Source organism: Chlamydotis macqueenii, chromosome 18 (assembly GCF_036417535.1).
Source record: "Chlamydotis macqueenii isolate bChlMac1 chromosome 18, bChlMac1.mat, whole genome shotgun sequence".
Classification (NCBI taxonomy): domain Eukaryota; kingdom Metazoa; phylum Chordata; class Aves; order Otidiformes; family Otididae; genus Chlamydotis; species Chlamydotis macqueenii.
In genome coordinates, this window is record NC_141573.1 from 2,597,102 (window position 1) to 2,623,595 (window position 26,494).

Here is a 26,494-nt window from a genome sequence, read left to right on the forward strand (position 1 = left end):
TTGAAATTTACTTTCACCATCCCTCGATCCACTCCAAATTAGTTGGGAGTTAGATAAATGATTGGTCAAAAAAATTAAATTTGAAAGTGATAGGTCCAGCCTGAGTGGGAGATGTTTTCTCCTGTATTTTCCCTGGGTCGTTTTTACTCCTGTTTTCACTGAGTAAAACTGAGTAAAAGCATCACTTTCTCCTGCCACAAAGCCAGAGTCACTCAGAAGTCACACAAATCCGTAGGTGATTAATTAAACCTCAAATCACTATCAAGGCCTGACAAGCTCCGAATCACATGAGCTTGGATTGGTGGCATTCTTCCTCAGGAACATTTTGTGTAGTGCTAAGCTGTATTCACTTCATACCAAAAAGGTCTTCAGGGAATGAAGGCTGTGAAAAACAGAAAGCGGTGTTTCCCACAGAAAAAGCAAGCCACACCACTTGGGTCTCTTGGTCTGGGAGCAACTGCAACGCTGATTACGCTCAGGAGAGAAAATACAGATTAAAGAGACTAAAAAGTAGCCTGAAAGGTTCTGGAAGGAAGCCAGCAGTACTGTAACAAAGGGAAAGCAATCTGAAAACAATAATGTCACAAAACATCCCGCGGAAAGAAGCAAGGATGAGTCTCCAGTCATATGAATGCTAGCTAGATGGAGTTATCTCCCAGCTACTGCCAGCACAAACATCGTTTATGGAGTTTGACAGCTGCATAGTAATTAGGAGAGGAGCTTGTGTTTACTTGTGTTTAAAGGCAGAAGCTGCGAGTGGGTTCCAGCAACATTATGACGCGTGTTGATAATTATGATATTATGCCATTGATTTGGTCTTCGGGTGTTTTTCAAATCAGGACTGGAGATCTCTTTGTTCTCCTGTGTAAAACTCAGCTTTGAGGTCATTCTTCGCCTCACACACCCTTGGCTGTTTATGAACATACTCACAAAACTCAAAGCCCATTTCCCATTGAGGAAGACAAGAAACAGGTTGTGTCATTGTCTGGCTGAATTGTTCTTCACAACTACATAATAATTCCAAAGAGAGGAATACTTACTAGCTTGAAGTTTTATTGTGGTAAAAGCCTCACATCAACAATGAAAGGATATACATAGTACCAGACATCTGAATGAGCAGAATCTGCTTTTCCTATTAAAGGAAAACAAATGAGAATGACATCTATCGACCTGAAAGGAAAATTTGCAGAAGGTTCAATGGGGTACCCACCTACAATGAGTGTTAAGGGTCATTTCTGCTATCTTGTCACCAAAATAGATGGCTCTAGGGGTCTATGTGTGACAGATGTCCCCTACAGATATTCCCAAGGATGCCAAGCCAAGCCTTTTAAGCTTTTGGCCTCGGGGTAGAGGGGCAGACTTTGGCACCCTAACCTGACATTTCCTTAAAGCTGCAGGCAACATAGTCTCCTGTCCTCATCTTACTCATTGCTGCTCCACACTGTGGTTGCATTGTGTTAGTTTAGACAGCACTCTGGGATCTTTCAGAATAAAAGAATCATTATTGCAGAAGTTGGAAAAATGTCAGCAGAAGGGATGAAATATTGTCCCATGCCCTTGCCATACTGAACAGGGAATCTTTTCTTCCAGTGTTGGTTTAGAGCTTAATCCTGCAAGGTCCCGTCTGTCAGCAAATACAATCAGGTTTAAGAGCATGAATAACCATCCTAGAATCACTGGAAACGATTTTGTTAGTGTGCAATTAAGCAAGTGTGGAAGTTCTCCCATAGAGTTAGACCAGAGTACTCAGCACCCTGCAGAAATGAGCCTTTAGTTCCTAGAACCATTTATTGTGTCCAGAACAGCCATTCATTAGGGCTTTGTGCAGAGAGGTTGAATTTCACTCACTTGGAAGATTTTCTTTCTAACCTCTTGAGACACGCAGACTCTTTGGTTGATTTGGAAAACAAAATGATTAATGGCATTTTACAAGTTTTTCCACTAAACGGCTTGCAGTTGAAGTCTGTCACAAGCTAAAGAATTTGCAGGAATAGTGTCAATCTGATGACATAGTGGCAATAAATCCTATTGTACTGGATTACGTTTTTACCCATTAAAATGGTTTGACCTATTGTCATCCAAGTAGAACCACATTCCACTGGCTGTTCAAAAGGTTCTGATTTCACTCTCGATTGTTACCAGGGAAACCGCACCTCAATCCAAAACTCTGCTGCACCAATCATTTAACTCGATTTGAACTGATAAAGCAAAGCACTATTTATTTACTCCCATTGAAAAAGTCTAAATCAAGTCTTTCTGAGACCTGAATAACAGAAACTTACAGAAGTTGGTTGAGGGTTACTTGGTTTTTTGCATGAGGCACCAATTGCCTCATTTCTTTGGGGAATAGCTAGCTGTGGTGACAAAATGCCATGAAAAGATTAAAATTCTTAGTCTATCCAAAGCAAGAGTGCACTAGAAATCTCACCACAGGCCACTCCTGGAAAGAGTTCTCACTCAGTTGTGGAAAACTAAAAGGATTTTCATTAATAGTCAAACAGCTGCTTAAGGCTGTGAGTGGAAATAGAAATATTTGAATTTTCCCACTGAGATTTCTGCTGGAAAGTAGGCTGTGTTTCATGGCATCTACTTTTATATGTATTAAATGAATATCTCAGTTGCTCAGATTTGTCTTCACTTGAGCTATCTTTGAGTGGGAGAATGCCAGTTAAAAATGTGCATGTTCTCCCATAGCTGCTAAGGATCAGCATTTCTTGGACAGCAAAATGGGCCACCTGGCCATGTCAGAAACCAGGTCAATAAAGTTCCTTCAGGTCTGATGACTCCAGGACGCAGGCTTGCAAAGAAACAATGAGGTGATGCTGGTGCTGCTACACAACCAATGCCCAGACATTGACGGGCACAAAATTAGGTGCCAATCTGAAAACAGTTTGAGAGAACATTTTGTAAAGAACTAGAGATGCTTTGTGTTCGAGGTTGCCTCAGAAATGGAGAGAACTTTAGTTCTTATACATAGAAAATTTCCATCTAGTTTTACTCTTTCATCCAGATCAGTCTTCACGTCACACTGCCTAGTGAATCCCTGTCCCAGTTTTCCTTTGGGGAGCTGGAAAACTTGTCTGGGAAATGGTTGTTCACTGAAATTGCTTCCATTCAGTTTGTTTCCCAGACTGTTGATTTTTAGCAAATGTCAATTCTTAGAACTTCTCAGGCTAGTATTGACCTACTATCCTCTACCATGTTGACAGCAAAGAGAAACCAAAAAGTCAATGCTTCCTCAGCTGAATCTTTCCACAGGAAATTAAGGGCTGAAACACTCTCCATTCTTCCAGTTCTCCAATCCAGCGTGTCACCGCAAATAACATTTGAGTAGCTGAAGCATATTCTCCCCTGTCTGCACTCTCAAAACACAAATTTAACTGCTCTAAAAGAGGAACCAGTGCTACTACCATGACTGCAAACTACAAAAAATGAACAGTTCCTAGTGAAAAGCAGCACAGGGGCTTCTTGGGTTACAGCATTGCTTCCTGCCAGACAGGATAGACAACCAGTCTGCTTTTACAATATGAGATGAAAAGATGAAGAATCAAACCAAGCTCTTATCCCAATTCAAAAAGCAAACAGAAAAGAAATCTGAGGTTGTTTTCGTTTGTTTGGCTTGCTTGTATTTATCTTCTGGCATTTTAATTGCACAAAAGGTTACTGGAAATGGATGTTCTGTTACCAAACATTCTCACCAAAAGTTCATGGTGAAGATACTGGCCAAGAAAGGTAACTAATAAAAGAAAGAAGGGCAAGGCATCAGCCAATCTAGAGAATCTTAGTCATGCCGGAGAATACTGAGCGAGGTCAATTAGCAGCGTCCTGTCGAAGGGCAGAAACTTTCTCAGTATGAAGTGTTTTCCAGCTGATCTTTCCAAGAACTATTCAGAACCCCTCCGGGTAGAAGGGTTTCTCAGACTTCAACCTTTTTGTCTGATAACACTTTCTTTGCAAAAGTTTGTTTCTTTAGAAACAGTTTCCTGAACAGATGACCAATACATCAGTCACTGCTCTTTCTGCTTCCAGAGCAACAGATATAGAAATCTTGGTAAGCACTTGACTTGTATTTCTGATATTTCTTCCCTTCTGTTACAGTGCCGAGTTGTTACAGCTACAGTAGTGAAGCCCATCTAAAATGGATTGCCTGGAAATTGCCAGAATTTAGCAACTTTGCAGTCGCTTAACTCTGCTTAACTCTGATTGATCAACTGACATTTGCTAAGCAGTGCTAAACCATTTATCAACATGTACTATAATCTTGCATTTGACAGTACATAGATCAATTGTCTGATCTCCAGGGAGCTTGGCTGACTTAGTAGCACCAATCTTGTTGCATCACTACATTCGCATCCTTTCAAAAACATAATGAACAGGTGCATGAGAATGTTTGCCCCCATTTCAAAAATGCCCATCAGCATTGTAGAATGTGTCATGTAGATGCCCTAAGCCTCCTTTGCATTGCTCTAAATCATGTAAACAAATGGAAATGAAGAGAGAGAAGAGAAGAGAAGAGAAGAGAAGAGAAGAGAAGAGAAGAGAAGAGAAGAGAAGAGAAGAGAAGAGAAGAGAAGAGAAGAGAAGAGAAGAGAAGAGAAGAGAAGAGAAGAGAAGAGAAGAGAAGAGAAGAAGAGAAGAGAAGAGAAGAGAAGAGCAAAAACCAGACACAAGTGTTGCGACTGGAGTCTTTGCAGATCATGAAAGCTAAAAAATTTTCTTCCTTTCTTTCTTTCAGTGACTAATTTCTCTTACTGTAACTAGCAGTAGGAATGTTATCTCCACCCAAAGTGAAGCATTCACTTCCTCTTCTCCATCTCCTATGGTCACTTGAAAAAGCACTTCCCTCTCCATTCTGGTTCTGGCAGGAAATCTTATAATAATAGGATAAAAAATGCTATCTCTAAAAGAACGTCTTTTGTGTATTAAAAACTTGTAGTCTCACTCTGTATCACCATCCACACTGGGAATGAGTCAGGGGGATTAAGAAGCACCAGCTCAAAGTTCCCAGGAGACCACAGTACCAGAAGAAAGTAAAGTTATGTAACACAAGAACATTGCAAGCTTTTTTATAGCAACGGTCATATGGACAGACCACCTCACAGACAGCCCCTCTCTAATCTGGATCACCTCTGTCTTCTTCCCAGGCCCACAGCTCTGCCGTGCTGCCACAGTAGGAGAACTTCAATCCAAAACTATGACACAGGCACAAGTATTCGAGGAAGGTGACAACAGGAAGGATGCAGCAGCCAGTATTATGTAACTAGACCCCTGGCAAGGGCACTGCCACCCATGCCGAGAGCAACACGACAATTGTATTGTCTTTCTCTGACATCTTTCAATTTGTTCTGTCTGTTGCACCAGTATTACCAGACAGGTTATCTTCAGCATGCACACCTTGGTGGCAGGGGTGAAAACCCTAAATATACAGCAGGGAAAGGAAATCCTGTCCAGTAGTTTGCCTTCTATGTGACCTTCCCAGAGCCTCAACCTACTCAGAAAGGCAGCGTTTTCAATACAGTTTAAAATGTTTGTTCAGGGTTTAGAAATATAGAAATAGGGGTGCCTCTAAGGTGCAGGAACATCATTCTTCCCTTCTTACCTTTGTTTGTGATTTTCATGGCATACTAGGGGTCAGAATCTCTCAGCAAACTCCTGACACATACGCAGTTGTGCACAAGTACACATTCACACAAGTCCTCACACACAGACACTCACATCTCACAAAACTGTGTCCATTCTTGCATTGCAGGCCTTCACTACTAGGCCTCCTCTACTGCAATCGTTCCAACAAACTGGTTGCCCAGACTAGACTCATAAGGCAAGCTCTGGGGCAGCATGGTTCTTCTGACTCACACTCATTTCAGCCAACAATTCTCACAGGCTGTAACCTTCAATTTCCTCTGGTATGAGCTGAAAGTGCCTCTGCTGCTCTGCCCTCCTAACTCAAGAATTCATGCGGGCAGTTTTGCTGCACCTTAGCTTTGTTCCTCCTCTGGTAATGACGAGTTGGATAAACCCCACCAGAAATGGACAGACAGGAATGGAGGAATGTAGGAACTGCCAAACTGGATCAGACCCACAGTCTGTCTGGTCTCGTATCCTGTCTTCACCAGTGGCTAAGACCAAATGCTCCAGGAGAAGGTGTAAGAACCCTGCAATAGGTGGCTTGGGAAGAATTTCCCTCCCCTAACAAGTTCTTATCCTGATCTTCAGTAATTAAAGGCTGGCTTCAGCTCTGAAATTACACAACTTAATATCCTTCCCAAACATGTATTCATACAAGCACTAAAGCTCTGCCTCTTTGTAATATTCAAACGAACACAAACTCTCCTTCTGAATTTCAGAGAGAGAAGCTGTGTTTCCAAACAACAACTAACAACCCGTCAGTTTACAATGCAAAACACACTTCCAGTGGAACAAGATAAACAGTTTATTGCCATACAGGTTGTTTAGTTAGTTTAAAACTCTCTAAGGTAACAGAATTTCTGTTTACATGTACACACACAGAGACAAGCATAATTAAAGAAATGAGAAATGGGCTTTACCTTAATCTCTGCTGAGATCTGAAAGAATCTCTGCTTCACTCCCTCCTTTCTTTTTCTCTGTCTCTCTCCCTCTCTCTTGCATGGCTGGACTGACAGGTTGGCAGAGCTGAGAACGACAGGTTGGGTTTGTTTTTTTAGGCACAACTCCTCCCCCTCTCAAAGAGAGAAAAAAATGCAAGACTGTTTGGGAAAAGTTCACAGAAAATCCCATCCTTTCAGCACATTAGAACTGACGAGAAATATGCTACATTTGGGAGCCCAGAAGTTTTCCGATTATTTTTTTTCTCCAAAAGGCTCAAAGTCTACTTTGCAGTAAGTATGAAGCAACCAGAGGATTTACACCAGGAACTAATTCGACCCCAAACCTTTCCCATTTCTCTGATAACTGATCCAACAGATAATTATAGCCCCTTTAAGGCAGCCTTGACAAGAGGATTTTTGTAAAAGTGGAAAGGGCTTTTTGCATGCAGCACGGATATTTTTGGGCCTTGGATTTTATCCTTGCATCCCACCACCACTATGTATAATAAAGTTACTGGCAGATGTCTGAATTCCTCATTTTTCCCCCAGAACCCCCTGGTGCTGCTGACCTGTCCTCACTGGCAGCAGCAAGCTTGTTATTTTAAACTCCTGTTCTACTCCATCCTATGTCTTGCTTGAGTAGAAACCAGCTCTGCTTCTGTCACTGTCACCTGAAATGTGATAGTAATCCTTGAGAGCTGGAAGAGATCTTTAGCAGGCTACACTGGCCACAAAAAAAAATGAGATCAGCATACGAAGAGGCGTACGCCGTACAGGCCTTCCTGGGTGTTCTGTCTCACCTGGGCAAAATACGCTCCAGGGAACTCCTGCTGCTACAAAGTTTTTAAACTCAGCTTATTAGGGAGTGTTAGATACAGGATGCAGACAGTGACCTTACCCTCAGCCTGTCAATAGTCTTCAGATCAGGGCTGTGTCAGACGAACCCCGCCTGCTCCTGCTTCCCTGCCCCGCTGCCGCTTGCGCCCGCACCCAACCGGCCACAGAGCTTTGCTTCTAGGGACCCACGGGCAGAGCTGTTTGTTAATAAACGCCAAGAAAGGGGAGCCAAGAGGTTGGTGACTGGTGATAAAATACCCTTTACACTTCCACTCTCCTGCAATCTATCAGAATTGAGAGGCAAGTCTCTTCCGTGCTCTAGTACTTTTCCTGAGATGGCAGTTTCAGCACAAATCTGCCATTTCCATGGCCTGTTCTCTGCGGAGTAGCTGTCTGTTCCTTACCCGCTGTTTCAAGCAAACATACAGTAGTCTAATGACAGTCATCTGCATAAATTTGCATCACAGACTCCTTGACTAGAATCCATATCTCCTCTGGGTCAGATTTGCAGCTGGTTTATAACAATGAAGTTTCAGAGTTTCATTTACCTGCGTCACTTCAGCTGCCATTACAGTATTCAGCAAAGCCGTAAGTGTTCCAAAACCCACCAGTTTAATTTAACATTATAGTGAATTAGGTTAGAGGTGAATTCAAAGGGTATCACGCAAAGTCAGCATGATATCTTACACAATAATGTCCAGTTCCACATCTCGCAGCTCAGCTTTTTCTCTCATACCAGGGGAGGGCCATGTCCGCCTATTCCAGGACCAACTTCCATTCCTCCCTAGTCTCCTGCAGAATGTATTTTCTTTCTGTCTTTTCTATCAGGCAACTGTTCTCAATCGTGTTCAGCTCCCTACTTAAGATTTCCAGAGAGATAACACAAACGCTCAGAAATCTTTTCTGCCAGTGGAACAAGTTAACTGAATCCAGACAGAACTGGCCAGGGCCAGCACCAAAGTTCAGTGATAATGAATCACGGCTGAACGCACCAGTGCCTGCTGAGTGCTTCTATGAAGTGAGAAACTGTTCTTAAGGTTACAGCGTGGTAACGGTCTTCGTGTTTCTGCCTTAATTTCTAATACAGCTGGGATGGAGATAAGAATGTATTAGCAATAAGTGCGCGCCAGGCTCAGGATTGCAGTATCAAAGGTAGATTTACCAGCAGAGAGATCCAGCTGTAGCTTGCTTTGGCACTGACATATAACAGTCCTCTCAGTCCTCCCTCGTCAGCATTGTGAGGCTGGAGATCCAGATCCTTCTAAAGATTTTCAACCTGCGGAATCCTTAAGGAGGTGGGGTAGATCCACAGGGGTTTATATTCTCTCTACTGACCCGTCACCTGCCCCAACACCAAAGAGCCAGGAACTCAAACGTGCCCAGTACAGCCCTCCTGCTTTACCTCCGGCATGTTGACCCCACACGGGCTGGCCAGCCTGTGAGCTCCTGGAGGAGGAGGGAAGCTGAGCAGCATCGCAAGAAGGGAGACTGTGCCAATCTGCAGCTACTGTTCCTGCTGGGTCCCAGTCCAGCCCTGTGACGCAAAGCTGGAGCATGACGTGTGTTTGTGTGGCTAGTCTGTGTCCACCCCGGGAGCTAAGGGTCCATACAAGCCAAGAGCTGGCCTGCAGTTCTTAGCCAACAGAGCTGCAACAAGAGCTTAAAACCAGTCAATAAATGCACTTCAATTAAGTACTACACTGAGGTCAGATTTCTTGTTTTTCCTGTTTAACTGGCAAGTTTCAAGACAGTCTAATAATGAACCCTCAGAGCACAGCTTATTACAGCATCAGAAAGGTTGCAAAATTGCATGCAACTTTGGTTAGTTATACTCAATTAGTTACACTCCCTTTAAAAAAAAAAAAAGAAGGAACACGACTCATAATGCAGGAACTTAATAAATGTCTTGATGCCAATGACAAGATTCCCAAGGTTTTCAGTCGACCAGGGATCAATACAACTAATATAAATCTGGGATTTTCACATATTGCTACTGATGTTAGACTAGTGTTTCCCATCGATTTGTAATTGGATTCTGGATGCCCTGCTCCTCTGTTCTGTTTTGAAAACATCTGCCTCACTGCATACAAACATTCCTTTGTCTTTGCAAGTTTCCTAGGCAGGTATAGCTGGGCAGATACCAGGCACACTGGAGCTATCTTTGTATTGCAAAGGAGGCAAGGGAAGAAAAAAATCTCTGCATTTCAATTACCAGCTTTTAGGCTTTGGGAGTGTGGATCACTCAGGCAACCTTGCAGTAGTCACTGTTCCGCATCCATTGCCTCAAACCCCGGCAACAGCGTGCATAATCCAGGCTGCCTTTTTTGAACTGGCTGAGTCTGTTGCTCTAAATTTCCACCCATTCAGAGTTCAAACTCTCTTTTTATTACCTATAAACTGCAGGTGCTTAAAGTTTGATAGGGAGGTGAGGAGCCCCCTGCAGAGAAGAGCAGCAAATGGGCCAAGGTATGCTATCTTCTGTGCTTACAGATTGGTGGTCCCATGAAAATCAGCACAAAAGTTGCTGTTAACTTAGCACACACAGCCCATGTGGGTGTCACAGACCCTCTGGCACCTCTGAGAGGACATTCAGGCTATTGGGAGCCACAGAAGGGCTCTAGCCCTTTTACATGTGCGATGGGAGAATATTTCAGTCTGGGGACTCAATAATTCACCAAGAAATCAGCTGGCCAGTGTGGAAATAATTTTAAATGAACTGAGCCCTTAGGTATTATATTAACTGGATCTCTAGGGAAGGATGTGGATTACTGCAGCTGAATAGAGCCCTTATTTATCAGATGGAAAAGGTTAATGTCATTTCCTTTCCTTTCCTCCATGGTTTTTCTTACCACATCACCATTTATGGATAGCATGAGGTGCAGACAGTGTACGAACATGTGCTTGATTGTTTAAATGACCAGAGCTGTTACTTTAATGGCAGGGAGAGGGGTAAGAAATTAAGATTTCTTCTGGTTTCCTGGGGGGAATTACAGGGCTAGGAAACATAAAACATTGAAGAAAGGAAATGGGCTTGTGGAGCACCTGGTCTTTGATTTGACATCCAAGAGCACCTAACTGAATGAGGGATTTTTTGCATTCTCATCTACTGTGTGTGCATAATAAGAACCAGGATCAAACTAATCTAATATCCTTATTTCATACTTCATAAAGAAAGAGTGCATTAAGAAAGGTCATTTTTTTTTTACTCCTTAATGAAGTTTAAATACAGTTAAATTAAGTTCTGCTAATAAAGAGCCTATGCTCTTTATAATTTGCCTCTGGAGTCTCAATAGTTGTTGACCTAAAGATAAATATCAGAGCAGTTCAGCTATCTATTATATGCTTTACTAATGATGTCAACAAGGCAATTCTAATACCAGCTATGGAGACAATTTCCATGGCAATAAGACTGAGAGCAGTGAAAGCCTAGATTAAGAGAAGAAAACTCTTTTTATGGTAAAAGACTCAAGAGCCCTAAGTTTATTTCCCTGTCTCCAGCACAGTATATCCTTAAGTAAGCCACTTAGGGATATCCTCCTAGGGTAGTAACAAAGATGGACCTGAATATTTGTCTTTGTCTGTTGACAAAGTTCAAGAGAAGGATGATTACTTCTGACCATTTGGGAATTCAAGGATGCCAGGTCCTGGCTCCCTGTATGAGTCCACGAAGACAGACAAGTGTGTTAGGCTTCTGAGTACAGCCCTTCCTTCTTCTCAGTCTCTAGAGGTATTCAGATCACTCAACATAGGTGTCATGCATATTTCTCCTTGCCATAGATAACAGGTGGTTTGAGTTCCTCGCCACTCGCTTGTTTCCAGAGCCATGAGCAGAACTTAACTCCATGCCAGGCCCCTTAAGAAGACATCTGAATACAGCTGTTGGACTCTCTGACTATACAGAACTACAAGATGTGAAATTGCCTCCAAGCTTCAAGATTCAGCTGCTTCCCTCCCCCTGAATCCAACTCCACTCTGGAGCAAAACTCAGGCATGCACCTTTCCTCTCTCCACATCCCACTATCCATGGAGAGAAATCCAGACTGAAGGGATGATGAGGGTCAGGACCTCTGAGTATTTGCTGGATGATTCTGAGGTAACCTTTCCGGCCCCAGCTTGCTATGTGTGGAACTGAGTGAGTAGCATTACCTTACCTCACAAAGGTGTCTTGAGGACAAAAAATTAATATATTGGGGCACTGCAATGGGGATAGCTAATTCCAGCTCTGAATGAAATGAGGACAAAGATGTCCATTGACTTATGTAGGATTTAGAATGAGCCCTTATTCATTTTACATTAGCCACCGAACAGCCATTTGAGGATAGCAGTGAATAACTATTAATACTTGTGCAGTTAAACAATAAGCATCTAAGTTATAATGGAGTAAATTAATGTATGTATCTAAGGCAACCACAACGTGACTACTGAGCTGGCTTCGTGGAGTATTTGCAGACTATGAAAAGAAGCACATGTAAAAGCTGAGTGCATCTGTTCTGATTTTTTTTTTTTCCTTGCCCATAAAGGAACAGCTTTCCTGGACAACCAAGCAGCAAGATATTAGAGTAAATAGTCTTTCACATAAAGCCAACCTTGACTTTGTTATAATTGCTATGTAAATATAATCCCACTCATCAATTAAATGCTACTCTCCTGGGCTGGAACATTATACATGTTCATTGAGATGGAATCCCTGTCAATTCAGTTTGCTAACTCAGTATTCATGTGCATTAGCCTTGGAAAAGAGAATGTGATTGCTTGAATAAATTCAGCCACTACCTCCTGCATCCCTGTATCAGTTGACACGCGTCAGTCTGACTGTAATACGGGTTCAGAAATATGTTGCCATGGAAATCCTAAATATTCAGTTCTTGGTAGGGGAATTCAAATGGGATACTTGATAAATAGAAATGGCCCAGCCCGTGCCAGCCGCTAACCCCTTAGTCTTACGATGTTATTGAGAATCAGGAAGTAATTTTTTTCCAAAGTACCTGAAGAAGAAAAAGTCTTAATTTTCACTAACATTTGTACTTCCAGGTTCCAGATTCCTCGGTGAGTCACGAAATCTCTCCCAGAACTTGCCATTGCATAAGTACAGTCTCTCCAGCGGGGTTACATTATTTTTGAGCTGTCTGAATCCAGCCAGTTCCACAGGCCAGAGGGTAATCGTTAATGGTCTCTGACCGCTTAGGTATTGCTACTCGGCAGTAGCCCTTGCACTCAGGACGACGTGTGCTTTCCGTCCTCATCCACCATGCACATGGGGCCAGCCAGTGACTGACCCCTTGTTTTATGGTTATTGTTCCGTGTGACCGAACGTTCTTAATAATTCAGTACGGTTCTATAGCTTTGCTGTTTCCTAAGTACAGTTGCAAACTTTACAACCCAAAATACAACCCGTAAATAGATTTCCCTCTCGGGCAGAATCTAGCAGCTGTTTAACAACATACAACATCCCCCTGCAGCAGTTTAGCACAAGAAGTAATGTGTGTCATACCTAATTAAGCTGTAGGCAATTCAGGCTGGAGACCAATTCTCTGCTCTGTGTTGGTAAGGCAGCACAACAGACCATTACTGGGGGCATTAAGTACCACTGTAATGTTTAAAATCTCAGTAATTGTTACTGGGGAGGAGAAATTAAGTTCCACAGAGCATAGTAGACATTGTCCATAGACATGGAGGTGCTGGAGCGTGTCCAAAGAAGAGCAATTAAGCTGTTGAAGAGACTAGAGAAAAGTCTTATGAGGAGCGGCTGAGGGAACTGGGGTTGTTTAGTCTGGAGAAAAGGAGGCTCAGAGGAGGGAGACCTTCTTGCTCTCTACAGCCGTCTGAAAGGAGGTTGTAGGGCGGTGAGTATCAGTCCCTTTTCCTAAGTAACAAGTGATAGAATGAGAGGAAATGCCCTCAAGCTGCACCAGGGGAGGTATAAATTGGATATTAGGAAAAAATTCTTCACTGAAAGGTTTGTCAAACATTGGAACAGGCTGCCCAGGGAAGAGGTTGAGTCCCCATCCCTGGAGGTGTTGAAAAGATGTGGCATTTAGCATCATGGCTTATTGGTGGACTTGGCAGTGTTAGGTTTATGGTTGGACTCAACGATCTCAAAGACTTTTCCAGCCTAAATGATTCTAACATTCAATGGTAAAGCGAGCTTTGGGGCAGGAACACAGTTTTGAACAACTTTTCTTCCAGCAAATGCTGTAGAAGCACTTCGAGATTGCCTCTTTTTTTTTTTTTTTTTTTTTTTTTCCTTTTTTTCCAAAATGCCCGAAAACCTCAGGAGCGGTCCCGAGAGGGAGTGGCAGCGCCTCGGAACGAGCGGGCCGGGGCCGGGGCCGCGCCGGGGGCGGGCGGGGGCCGGGCCGGGGGCGGGCGGGGGCGGGCGCTCTCCCTTCAGCACCACGGCCGGCGGCCGGGCAGCGGGCACGGGGCAAGGGGGGGTCTCCATCCAGCCGGGAACAGAGCAGCCTCCAGTGGGATGGGTGGGAAACCAGCCAGGAGGGCATGCAGCCTCCTCCCCGGCCTCCTCGCGGTAGCGGTTACCGGCTTCACAACCCAGCTGGGGAGCTCAAATCTCCAAGCTGGGAGCGCTCCCCGAAACTGGGATCCCACCGCCTGCTGCCCGCTCGCGCCAAGCGGGGTGATCTCATTCTTCCGTGGGGGAGAGGAGAGAAAAGAAGAAAAATGCCTTTCTCTCGTTTTAGGTTTCATAGGATTTTGTGCTGGAAAACAAATGAACCTAAGAGGATTTTCTGAATTTGAGCTAGGAACAAAAGACAAGGTGAAATTGTCTGAAATTTGAAAATGTGCCAGAGTCCCAAACTAGCAAATGCTTTTTCTGAATGTTGTCTTACTAAGACCTTTAATCAGCGCTAAAAGAATATAGATAAAAGGTGCTTTTTTTTTTTTCCTTTTGAGTTAACAAAAAAAAAAAGATTATCTAAAAAAACCTATTTCAGTAAAATATTGGTCGTGTTTTCTCCTGTTCTCAAAAAATGTTTCTGTACATACAATTATGCCAGAAGAAAATGAAGCGATCATGCAATCTGTGGCCCTGATCTGGCAATTTAGATAAAATTGTCACTTGGACTAATGAAGGTTAGAACTTCATTTGTCTAAGACACACATCTCTGCCATTGCCTTGAACATCACTAATTTCATTTGCAGCTAAGACTGTTTCATACTCCACTATTGCAAAATAATCTGCCTACCAACTCAATAACCTTAGTTCATTGCAAGTTTGCTCGTCACTTCAAGTTGGGTCTGGAAGGAGGAAACAGCTGTCTTTAGAACTGAGCTTATACCCTATGACTGCAAAAATATCTGGTATTTTCAGGCAAGACTTTTTCCAGCAAAGACAGAAAATTTTAAGTTTCTGTTCAAAATCAGGACCTCCATAGTATCCCAGTGCTCTGTGTTATATATTTAAAACGTATTCATAGCTAGCGAGAAGAAACATTGAAAAGAAATGCTTCTGCTTCTATTGAGAGAGGAAATTTCTAAACACTGGTGGAAAAGTTTACTTAAAGGACTGGATGTCTCTTCCTCCTATAGAGTTCATCATTTACATTTGGCAACTTTCATGCTTTTGTGCTGAACAAAGCAAAGAATTGTGCAGAGCAGATTGAGAATAAAAAAAAATACCTGCATCAAGAAGGGCTGCGAACCAGGAGTAGGAAAATATTCTTGTCAGACAAACCTCTCTCACGTCATGTACACGTACAAGCTAAACATTTCAGATACAACCACCCAATCTTCCTGCACATGACAAGCGTAATTTTTAAGATCTACAAGGTGCAGAACTGCAGAGCATGGACTGCAGCAGTGTTGTATATTCTGTAAATTGCAGGGGCTTTCAAAAGCATGTAAAATAATCTTATCTGCAGTCACTGGTTTGTGTGTTATTTATTTTGTGTTTCAAAATACAAGAATAATAGAATGCTTTGTTGGCTTAGTGGTGGAAATTGATTTGGGTTATCAAATGAAGCATGGTGAAAGTCTAAGGTGCCCTTACTGAACTCTGGCTCCTTATGTTTGAACCATCTTCTGGAGCTGGTGTTATCAATCACAGTCTGTGCGCTGGCTTCCAATTGCTGTAAAAAGTGAACAGATACAGTTCAGATTACAGAATCTGCCTGTCCTTCCCTAGCAGCTGTTACTTTTCCTGCTTTCCATCACCTCAGCATTTTCTTAGGTGCTTCATCCTTTCACTCAACTGAGGAATGCTACTATATGACTTCTTAAAAGACTGTTTTGCAAAGCACGGAGATCCTATGCAGCTCTGAGAGCACTGCAAGAATTGAATTGCCAGCAGAGGGGGAGAGTTAGAGAGATACTGTGATTTGATCCAACATCCACTGAAGTCAGTGGAAGTATTCTTACTGACCGTGTCAATAAAAAGAAGGAAAAACCTTCCACTAGAGACATTTGTGTGGTATTTTCTCCAATTCATATTTTCTAGGTCTTGTCCATAACACTAGTTTCCCTTGCTGTTTATCGTGAAGAGTGTTTATCACTTTTTCTGTGCAATAAAAAAAAAGAGCTCTGGAAAACGCAAGGCCACATATGGTTTTACAGATGAAAAAAAAATCCTCCTTGACCAGAACGAAAAGGCACTGAGCAGCTTTAAGCAGAGAATGCCGTATGCCAACCCCTCATGCCCCTAATAAATCTGCATTTGATCGTGCGCTCTAAGTCCTTAAGCACATTGTAGAAATGGGGCAAATCCTCTTTTGGAATTTACTGACTTAAAAAAAAAAAAAAAGAAAAGCAATATAATTCAATTTATTTTAACATCATTAGATTCTGAAAAAGAAACCCTGATCATATCATGGGATAGTGTTATTGTTATTTCTGTTGCCACTGCATTTTAACACCTGACACTGTACACCGCTGCTAGCCAATCGAGTCTTTTGCTGTGGAGTTATAGAGGAGATAAGCAGCAAGTTAAGAGCTGGAGTGAGCACAAAAAGCAGTTACTGCTTTGCACTTTTTCCCCCAAGAAAGTCTTATCTATTTATTGCCAGAATAATGCCAGTGAACCTGGATGGGGCAGTGGTGGTGGAAAACGATACTTTTCTGTTTTGTGTTTGTATGTCTCTGAAACACGGTACGGTGGTATGCTACGTATCCTGTCCCTTAGTATCACCAGAATGATTCTGGAACTGGCTCCTAGCATTGCACAAAAAAAAACCAAACCCAAAACCCAACAAAACAACAAACAAAAAAAACCCAACCAACTGAAAAAAACCCACAGAACTAAAAGCCAACCAATGAACCAAAACCCCTACAGGGCTCAGAGTGCTGTTGGGCTGGGATTCTGGCTGCTGGCTCTGTCACACCAGCAGAGCCAAAAGTCAACTCAGGCACAAGGAGCTTGTCCACTTTTAATACAGGCAATGTAGAATTTAGCCACTTCTCGTTTCCCGTATTCTCCTCTGGAACAGCCCTCAAGTAAGTTCCTTATCCACTTTTTTCTTTAACCAACTCAGTTCTGAAGCGGAGTTGGGGCAGCTCTGTTGGCCTAAGCAATTACTCAGGAGAAAGCAATGAAGATCTCCCCTGGTTTCTTCTGATGTGTGTTTGCTTTCACCAACAGGCATAGTGTCCTTTAAGTCCCATGAGAATTCCACTTCTCACTGGTCCATTGGCTCCTTGGCTCTTTGACAAGCCCTTCATCTTCAAAGCACTCCATCCCCTTTTGATGCCAGCGTCTTTATTATTTTGTAGCACCCAGAACAAGCTAGGCAAATACGTTTAAAGTCCAGCATAAGCTTTGTAGAATTGCCAGACTGGAAAAAAAATGCTCAGGAAATGGAGAAATCCATGGACCCTTAACAAACATTAAACTCCTGACAAAAAAAAAGAAGGCAAATTCATCCTCTGCTGACCAAGGTCACCTTTGAACAGACACAAGGTTCTTTATCAGCTTGCAATTCTCCCATTTTTTTACAGAACGTGTTTGTGTTTTGGTGTGTTTTCTTTGCTTGTTCATCTCTTAATCTTTGAGTAAATTGCAAAATCTGAATTTAGCCGTTGTAGAAACAGGCTCAAAGCTTCACAACTGATTTCCCACTTACTTCATAACCAAGACGCCAGTCTCTTGAAATTCATGCAACTCATCATTTACTTTTTCTATCTTATGATTCAGATTTTTATAGTCACTTAGGCCTGTATTCTGACATCTTTCCAATATATACTGATTTATTCCACCAGTACTCCCGTTCATTTCAGTATTCTGCAGTGGGAGTAAAGTGACAGAATCTACATGTGATAGATGTTTCGGAAATATCTGTTATCCACATTATTGTCCCTGCATCATCCCTTGCTTATAGTGCCAATGACCTTTAGAGCTAAATAAATAGCTGGATCTGATCAAAACATGGAATAGCAGAGTCTTTTTCTTAATCTAATAGGCTTACAAGAATCAGAGATGTGTGAACGACTCCCAAACAGCTATTTAGAGTTTCTTTTCAGGAACTATGAAGATGATGTATCTTCACAGTGCTTTCTTTGCCACTTTCACATTTTATAATGTGCCTGCAAACCTTTGCTCACAGATTCCTAAGTATTTACAGGCCAAATACTTTGATAATGTAAAGGAACTGTTTTACTCTGAGGGCAGCACGTACCATGTTGCGAAGGCTGCTGCAATAAAAATAAAAATGTGAACAGTGTAGCTACAGGGCCTTTAGAAATCTCCTCTCCAGCGGCATTCGATAGTTTTGGACATGCTCATCCTCACAAGGCAGAGTACAGACAGGAGATTGCACCTAGGTTTTCTTAAAGAATGTACTGGGGCTGAGATGTTGTCTGCTTAGGTGGAGACCACATCTGACTTACAGGATTTACTCATGGAGTAAAATGGCATTCTGAGCAGCTTGAAACAAGAACAATTTGGTTCTTCTATAACTGAAGTTTGTAAAACCCATTTCTATTAAAATGCTATTGTTTCTAAAAATGTGTTATATTTATCTAATATGTAATTATACAAAACAATGAACAGCTACTTTTTGAATGTCTTTAAGTACTTGCTTTAAATTCCACTCTTGACCTTCACTTCAATTTCCTTCGATGCATCACTTTGGTAAAGTTCAATTATATCATTTTTCATGTAAATTTATGTCATAGCAAACAAATAAAAATAGTTGAGCAAGTGAATTTTTCTCTCTTCAAACCAATTTTGACATCACATAGCATACACAGGTACTTAACATTATTTTAAAGGAAGTATTCACACTGTATTCACACAGTAACCAGAACAATTGTGGTACCAGTGTGCTAGTCATTTCTGCACTGTGCTGATGGGTGCCTGCCTGACCAAGAAGCTTTCAAACTTTCTTCTAGAATTCACAGCTTACCCTAGAGAAGAGAAAAAAAAAAACCAAGCGTGCAGGATGTGTGCAAAACAAATGGTGCAGCTGGTTTGTGTGAGCTTACTACAAGACTGATGTAATTCAGATCTTCACAGTGCAGTCATGCCTCTCCATGGGAGAAGAAGAGGCAGATCTTTTCAGACTTGAGCAGTGCAGAAAACAATTCAGAGGGAGACAACAGTCACAAAGATAAGGCTATCGGTGTGAGGAAAAGAGCGATGGAAAGCCGTGTGTGTGTACTGGTGAGTATGTGAATGTCTGAACAAATTCACCACACATACTCTCATACTATGTAATAGAGATTCTTTTTCAGTTTGGGTCTAATTAGGATGAAATTAGTTGGATTTATCTAGTGATTGAGTTTTAAAAAGACACAATTAAACAATGCTTGTTATTGACAGGTTGTTCTGCCCTAACAGAAATGCACAAGACAGGAATGTGCAACCGCTTTCCCAGGTATAGGTATGGAAACAATACAAAAGGTACTTTACCTTTGCTCATGCCTCCATGAGGAAGTGATTTCAAGGGTCCTTTGTTTCTTGTGTGCCAGCAGCTGTGGAACTGTAAAGAAAACCAGGGGTTGGGTTAATAATAAAGAAAGGTACGAGCCGCAGACTCCAAAGACTCAAGTTAAACATTTACTCCAGGTTGTTCTTGTGAGCAAACTCAGAGGGTCTGCTTTGCTAACTGCTGGCATCTTGAGAAACAGGTGACAGCCAATCTGCTGCTCGCCCAGCTACTTCCCTGTCTGCAGCTCAGGCACACACAGCAGAAAGCTGAACTCACCTGTGCACATCGAGGCTAGAATTCAAAAAACAAAGAGGAAATTCCCGCACGTAAGAAAAGTCCTTCACAATTCAAATGGTACTTCAAATATTTACACATGGGATTGGATTTGAAATTACCCACTGATACACAACTTCAGAATAAACAGGTTCAAGTTTATACTTACATTCTATTTTATTTATTCAGGTTTTTTTTTTTTTCCTACAGAAAGTCTTTTGTTTCTATACTAGCACGAGGCTCAGATAAAGACTTCCAGTGTACAGAAGAAGTGCAATCTCCTTTTCTATCCCAGTCACAGAGCAGGTAGCGTTATTTGCAGGTTCCTGCTAGGCAGATACCTGGAAAAAGGTGAGAACCAGGGTGGAGTGCAGCCTTCATCCCTGCGCAGCAGCTCTGCTGCTTCAGGACTGTTCTGAAACTGTATCAGCTACTGCTTTTCACTTTCCACAACATTACATTCACGCTGTTCATTTAGGCACCCGAAGATGTATTTAGGCACTTAAAGATGAATTTAGGCCGTCAGAATTTCCAGATATGGTTCTGTACCATGAAGGTCAGGAGAAGACCAGAATGCAGTCCCTGCACACAGACTCAGTCCATTTCTGAGCCTCATATAGGAAATGAACCTGTTACAAAACCAAACCAACAGCAAACCGTAAGGACTAAAGAGAGAAATGAGTCGGTGCAAGGTGGTCTGAGGCTTCTCCAGCTCACACAGCCAGCCATCAACGGGAGTCAGTTACGCTAACTCACATTAACCTTGGTTTTGCTGAATCAATCTCCCCAATCTTGTGTTTGGATACAAGAAGGCAGGCTCATTTCTTTTAATGACAGCTCTGTTCCCCAGAACTGTATTCCAGTAGCTGAGGTACTAGGCTATGACTCAGGAGAGATGAGCATAATTCCTAGCTCAACTGCTGAGCAGCTACACAACTTAGGGCAAAACGCCCTTTGTCTGTCTGGTCTATTTAGACTATGGGCTCTTTGAGGTAAGACCAGTCTCTGACTGGATATTTGTACAGCACCTAATACAATGGAAATCCAGTCTCAGTTTGGTAGTTCTGTAATACAAATTAATAACAATAACTAGACTTGACTGCTTGACAAAAAGCAAATAGTTTGGAAAAAGCAGTCTTAAATCTTTCTATCCCACTTCCCCAGACCAAAAAAAATCTACAAATGTTATTTCTTTTGGCAGCTGAAACCTAATCCTACCTTGGTTAGCATAACAGAGAGCACAGGAAGCACTGCAAAGGAATTTTTCATTCCCTGGGACGTCTTTGATCCCCCTCCCCTCCCTTTTCCTATCAGGTAATTTTCAAATCTTGGTGATTCCAGTTAGTCTATGTATCTTCTTGTTTTGTCTACTTCGGTCAAGCCTTATTTAACTTCCACCTCATGGATGAAAAACTGGTCTGCATTTAGACTTTGCTGTTGTGTAAGCCGGAACCTGAGAACTTCAGAATCCCAAAAGGGAATACAGATAAAATTCACAGCCCTTGCTGGTGGAAAACCAATCATTACTTTGCTTTAACACAGACAAGGTGCATTCATACATTACACAAATCCTAAACAAATCATTTAATCATTTTCTGTTGCAGCCACCACTTTCTGTCACTTAGTGTCTCAGTTCAACTTTCCAACACATGGAGGAAATTTTTTCACCATTATACATCTTGATTTATGCTCATCTAAAATGTGCAAAGCTCAAAACAAATTAATGTCTCTTTAATATTTGGGATTCTGCAGGAATGCGTTGACCCTTATTTCAGTTCCACATGGAATGCAAGACTGCATCTCATGTGGGCAAACTTTTGACAACGAAATAAGTAATAATTAAAATATGTATGACCCTCAAAGGGCTTAATTACCACACACTGCTGCGTGCAGCCACATGCTTGTAACAAAGACAAGTCTGTAGCACTACAAAGCAGGAGATGACAACAGACACAAGATAAAAATGAAAAAAGATCATCTTTGAGTAGATGACACAAGATTTCCTTTGCCTGCAGATGAATGTTCCTGTCACACAACCTGGAGCTTCAGTAGCACGTGCAAAGCACACCACTTGGAACTGAAGCAGTTGCATATGTACTGCCTTTTCTGCCTTGGCTCTTTCTGCTTTAAGCCAACCACCATTTGCCCTGCCTGACGACTGTAGCATGCCACATTTCTTTTCAGCCTTGATCTGTTCAGATTGTCCTTCTTCTTCTACTTACTATCTTCTTTACTTCAGTTGCCCCTGGCATTATCTGCACCTTCCAGTTACCCGTCAAAAGTTCCTTAGAAGTCAACAGGAGTGACGGCAAGAATCTGCTGTAGAAATGACTCTGAGTGTTCACACAGTTCCACCACAGTTTTACAGCTGCTCCGGGTCAAATACACTCATCAGCGGCAGTGATGGGGTTAGCTGCAGCATTGACAGAGCATCTGTCATCCCTCAGATGGAGGATGTCATCTGTCATCTACTGCAAGGTAGGCTCAAAATTATCTGTTCCCTAGGAGGGATTTAGCTCTGGATTAACAAAGTATTTTACAATCTAAACTCCAGGTATTCCATCCTGTTGTAAGAATACTTAGTCTCATTTTACAGCTAGAAAACCAGGGTGCAGAGACAACAAATTACTTCAATCAGTATAATTCTACTTCATTCAAAAAAAAAAAAAAAATCAAGCAAAATACAATCCAACAAGGAAATGTCAATTAACTGATTTTTTTTTACTCACATATACAGAAATCTTGGTTTCAGGGGACTGCCATTGTAACAGTCCTCAACAGAATAGCAGGAGATGTATCCATAAATCCTTGTACCCAGTCCCATTCTACAGGCCCCATTTTATATATATATTTCTTTTCCAGACCATAATATACCTAACATTTACTATAACCATTGTGCATGCTTCCAATTTTCTGATAGAATGACTAACAGGAATTCTCCCTGGTAATAATGAAGAAACATTGCTTGCACTGGCAAATAATGCATGATAATCAGCAGTGGTTTTGTCCCTGATTCCTTTATTTGCAAAGCTGTCTGTAATTGGAAGGCACTGGCACAGATACCGACTTGCTTACGTGGTTATTACTACTGACTGCAGCACTGTTAAGCCTGAAAGATGCCAACAGAACTGAAATTAGACTCAAGTCTTTAGTATCTCTCTTTTCCTCCCTCTCCTTTTCTTCTTTTCCCAGAGATGGCCAACATTGCTCCTTCCTCCTCTTCTCTGATAAAAGTTACAAGGAAAGCTACAAAAAGTGACTGGAAGGCAGAGTAAATACATAATTTCCCTCTTCTTTATGGCTGGAACTTGTGAAAATCCAGGAACACTTTTATTATTATTCCGTGTTACAATAACCTGCACATGGAGGTAGATTCTAGGCCATTATTGACTTCCCTGGTTCTGAAACAGGGACATTGCTCAGAGCTCCATTTACAAAATGTATATACCACTGCTGTGCACTCTTGCTTCCAGCTATTTATAACTCCCCAGTGCCTCGGAGCAAACAGCTGGGGAATGAGTTAGGGACTCAATGACACTCTTAGGACTCAATGGCAGTATGCTTTTCTTTTCCATTTTTTCCCTTTTAAAATTGAATTCCTTTCAGCACTAGCAGAATAAGACAAGCAAACAAAGTGTGCACAGAATGAGTACAAAAGCAGTCAATGCCACCAGCCTGATGGTGCTTGATTGTCACCGCCTGCAAGTACAGACGCTGTGGAGATGCATGGCCTAAATAGGAGCTTGTGCCTCAAGGATCAGTGTGAACTGGCTATGCACCAACCTTTAAGTGTGTGTAATGGGCTGTGCCTGGCGATGACCCACCTTTTTTCCAAGCCCTTCTGTGGTGGTGGTTGCTAAAGGGACTCTTACAGGCTGGAACTGCTCTTAACTTTATGTGGGTGACTCTGCCTCATCAACCTGTGCAAGAGCCAAGGACACGTTAGGTTCCTTCCGACTTATCTAGCAAAAGGACGGAAGAAGAAATTATAGACTGCAACTTTCATTGTTGCAGAATGTAACAGGAGAAGGATGGACTTACCTTGCTGCAAACAGAGGAAATTAAATGGAGATGTGTGCCCTTGTTTTCTTCAGGTTTTTTTTTTTCATATTAAAGAGTCCATTTGCAACCATCTTAGACACATTTTCTCCCATTCTCAAACACAGACCTCTCCTTGGGCTTTCAAGTCTGTGAGAGAAAGGGAGGAGATCAGAGAGAAGATGTAGCAGTTTATTATTTTTAAGCAAAGTATAAGCCTGGAAAATTTAATAACTTACTTCCTTTGTTTTGCAGCATTTCTAGGACAAAATGGCAGAGCCTTCTGATGCACAGTACCACAGTCCTGCGGGTCCCAGGTTTCATGGGAGGTTACACAAAACCTTTTGTGTTTCTGGGCCAGTATTCCTCTCCCCTCAACTGGTAAGGGTCTGAACTGGAAACCTGGGTGCTCTTGAAAGGGCAGCACTGGAACCAGCTGTGATGGGAACCCTGGCAGACAAACAAGAAAAATACAATAAATAAGCCACCAGGAGGAGAAATGTAATTGCTCTCAGTGAATGCTTTTTGAAAGGGACCCAGGCCCCTTAAGGCTAAGCAAGCCCTGGAACAGCTTCCCCGTGGGCACAGGTTTTAGCCATGGTCGCTTTCCCACGCAGGACGCTGTGGTGTCGCTAAGGAACACCCAGACCCTGCTGATCGGACCCCCCTGTGCTGCCCCAGGAGGGATTTGGTAATTTCATATTTTACCTTGACAATACAGGTCCCACTCGTGTCCCTAACACTCACCTTCCTCACCAAACGGGGTCCTTATCTGGGACACCCCCCCCCGTCAACCCCACTCCTCGGGCCCGCCACGGCCCCTCCAGCCCACCATCGCCACCCGTGGTCAAGTGATGAGGGGCCATCAATGGCGGAGCAGGTGGCCCTGTGCCTGCAGGCTGCCTTGGGGAGGGCGGGGGGGGCGGTCCTCGGGGGTCCCTAGGGGCCTCTGGCAGCGCTGAAGGGGAAGGGTTCACAGAAACGTCGAAGGGAAAGGGTGTGTGAGAGGCAGAGCAGCCCTCAGGCAGCCCCACCGGGCTTCAAAGCAAGGCCTGAGGTAGCAGCTGGGAGCCATCTGGGCCCAGTCACGCCTGTGTTAGTGAGGGCTGCAGGGTCGTCTCCAGCCCATGTTCGGGGCGACGCAGAGTTCAGGCAGGGGCCAAAAGCGGGACACTTAGAGTTATTCAAAGTATAGCTTTTCCTGTGGCAGAGCCGACTCGTTAGAGAAATTAAAAAATGGAAGAAGGTGGCAGAGTCGCACTGGCAGGTGCCCGGGCAGGGACTGCCAGCCTGCGCACCGAGATGTAGGGCAGTGGTGTGAGGCCGCTGGGGCTTTTCAGAAGCCACTTCTCTTCCATAACCAGAGATGGGAGCCATTGTGGGAAGCTCTGGCATCCAAAGGCAAAGCAAATTCCGGCCCAGGTTCTGATAGATTTTCTTTAGGTTTTTTGGAAGTCAAGGAGTGAAGGGGCCCAGTGCAAACAGCACATTGTCCGTGACAGAGTGGTTTTTGCAGGGGCTGAACCTCTGTAGGAATTACTGACATCTCACAGCGTGGTCGTCTTGCTGTTATTGCCATGCCAGAGAATACAGTGGTTTGACCACTTCCCTTCATCCTTTCCCCTCCTTTCCAGCAGGACTTAAGAGAGCACAACTGACAGAAAAAAAAAGAATTTGAGAAGGTCATTGGAAAAAAAAGAAAAAAAAAGAAGAAGTTGGCATGACTGTACAGATTATAAGAACTGGATTTTTATTTCCAGTTTCGTCTTTGTGCTTTCTTACAGAAAGAGTCTATTTTTGGGTGGTAGTTCTTCATTTTTTTTTTTAAAAAAAGAACAATTAGTGGAATGAAACTGGAATGAAACTGTGCTGCATTGTCAGATCCTTTTATGCAACTATTCTAGTAGCCTTAATGAGTTGTAGGCATGTTTTTTCTTGCCTGTGTGCCTTCCTGGCTTTCAAAGTGCCAGTATAGGAATTGTTATTTTGAAAAGCAACGCAATAAAATTTTATTAGACAGAACAGGCTGGTTCTGCCCTGGTATGGACCAATTGCAGAGTAGGACGGAGGAAGCGACACGCCAAGCACAATAAGGAGTGAAGCACTGGAATGTGACATTGGTATTTGTCTCTGATTGATTCTTCACCTTGGAGGAAAGATTTTACTCCACAGGAAACTCTTTCCTCTTATTCATTGACAACTGGGAAATAATAGAGTTGTTCACCAAACAGTTGTCGTAAAAGACAAAAATAGCTCTGAACCCCTACAACAGCCCCTCAGCAGCCCTAGGAAAGACCTCTCTGCTAATCCGGTCGGCTCCCCTGCCAAGCCAGGCCTCTCTGCTGCAGTTTCTGGTGCCTTGGTTAAGCTAGTTTCAAATATTCTGAGAGATGTGACCTCTATTATTTATTTATCTTTTCAGACTATTGCAGCCTAAGAAGTAGCAGTTTCAGAAAGTTTTTCCCTGCTGTCTAGGGCATTGGTGTCCTTGACTCCATCCCGTTTGTTTCATATACCCCACTAAGCTATCCCTTTCCAATGCTGATATCTCTCGTCTCTCTACAAATAGTGGATGAGGTATTTCCTTTTTCTTTCACCTGCATTCTTTTAATTTGTTTTTCTAATTCTTTGGCATATATAGTGGATGGAAAATGCTATATATTAGTACATTCCTTTTCTGTGCAGAGTAATGTTAGACTGAAAAAGCAGGCCTGAAGCCTGGGGTCAGTTCCAGGTTTCACATGACTGTGGCCAGCTGTGGTGTTCACCTACATATAAAAATGCAAATTATGTTTACCTGCTTTGAAGAGGTAACATTTAGTAGCTAAATTCATTTTTATAAGCATTCCTACATGTTGTTTACATAATACATCATGATCACCAGATTTTTAGCTGTGATTG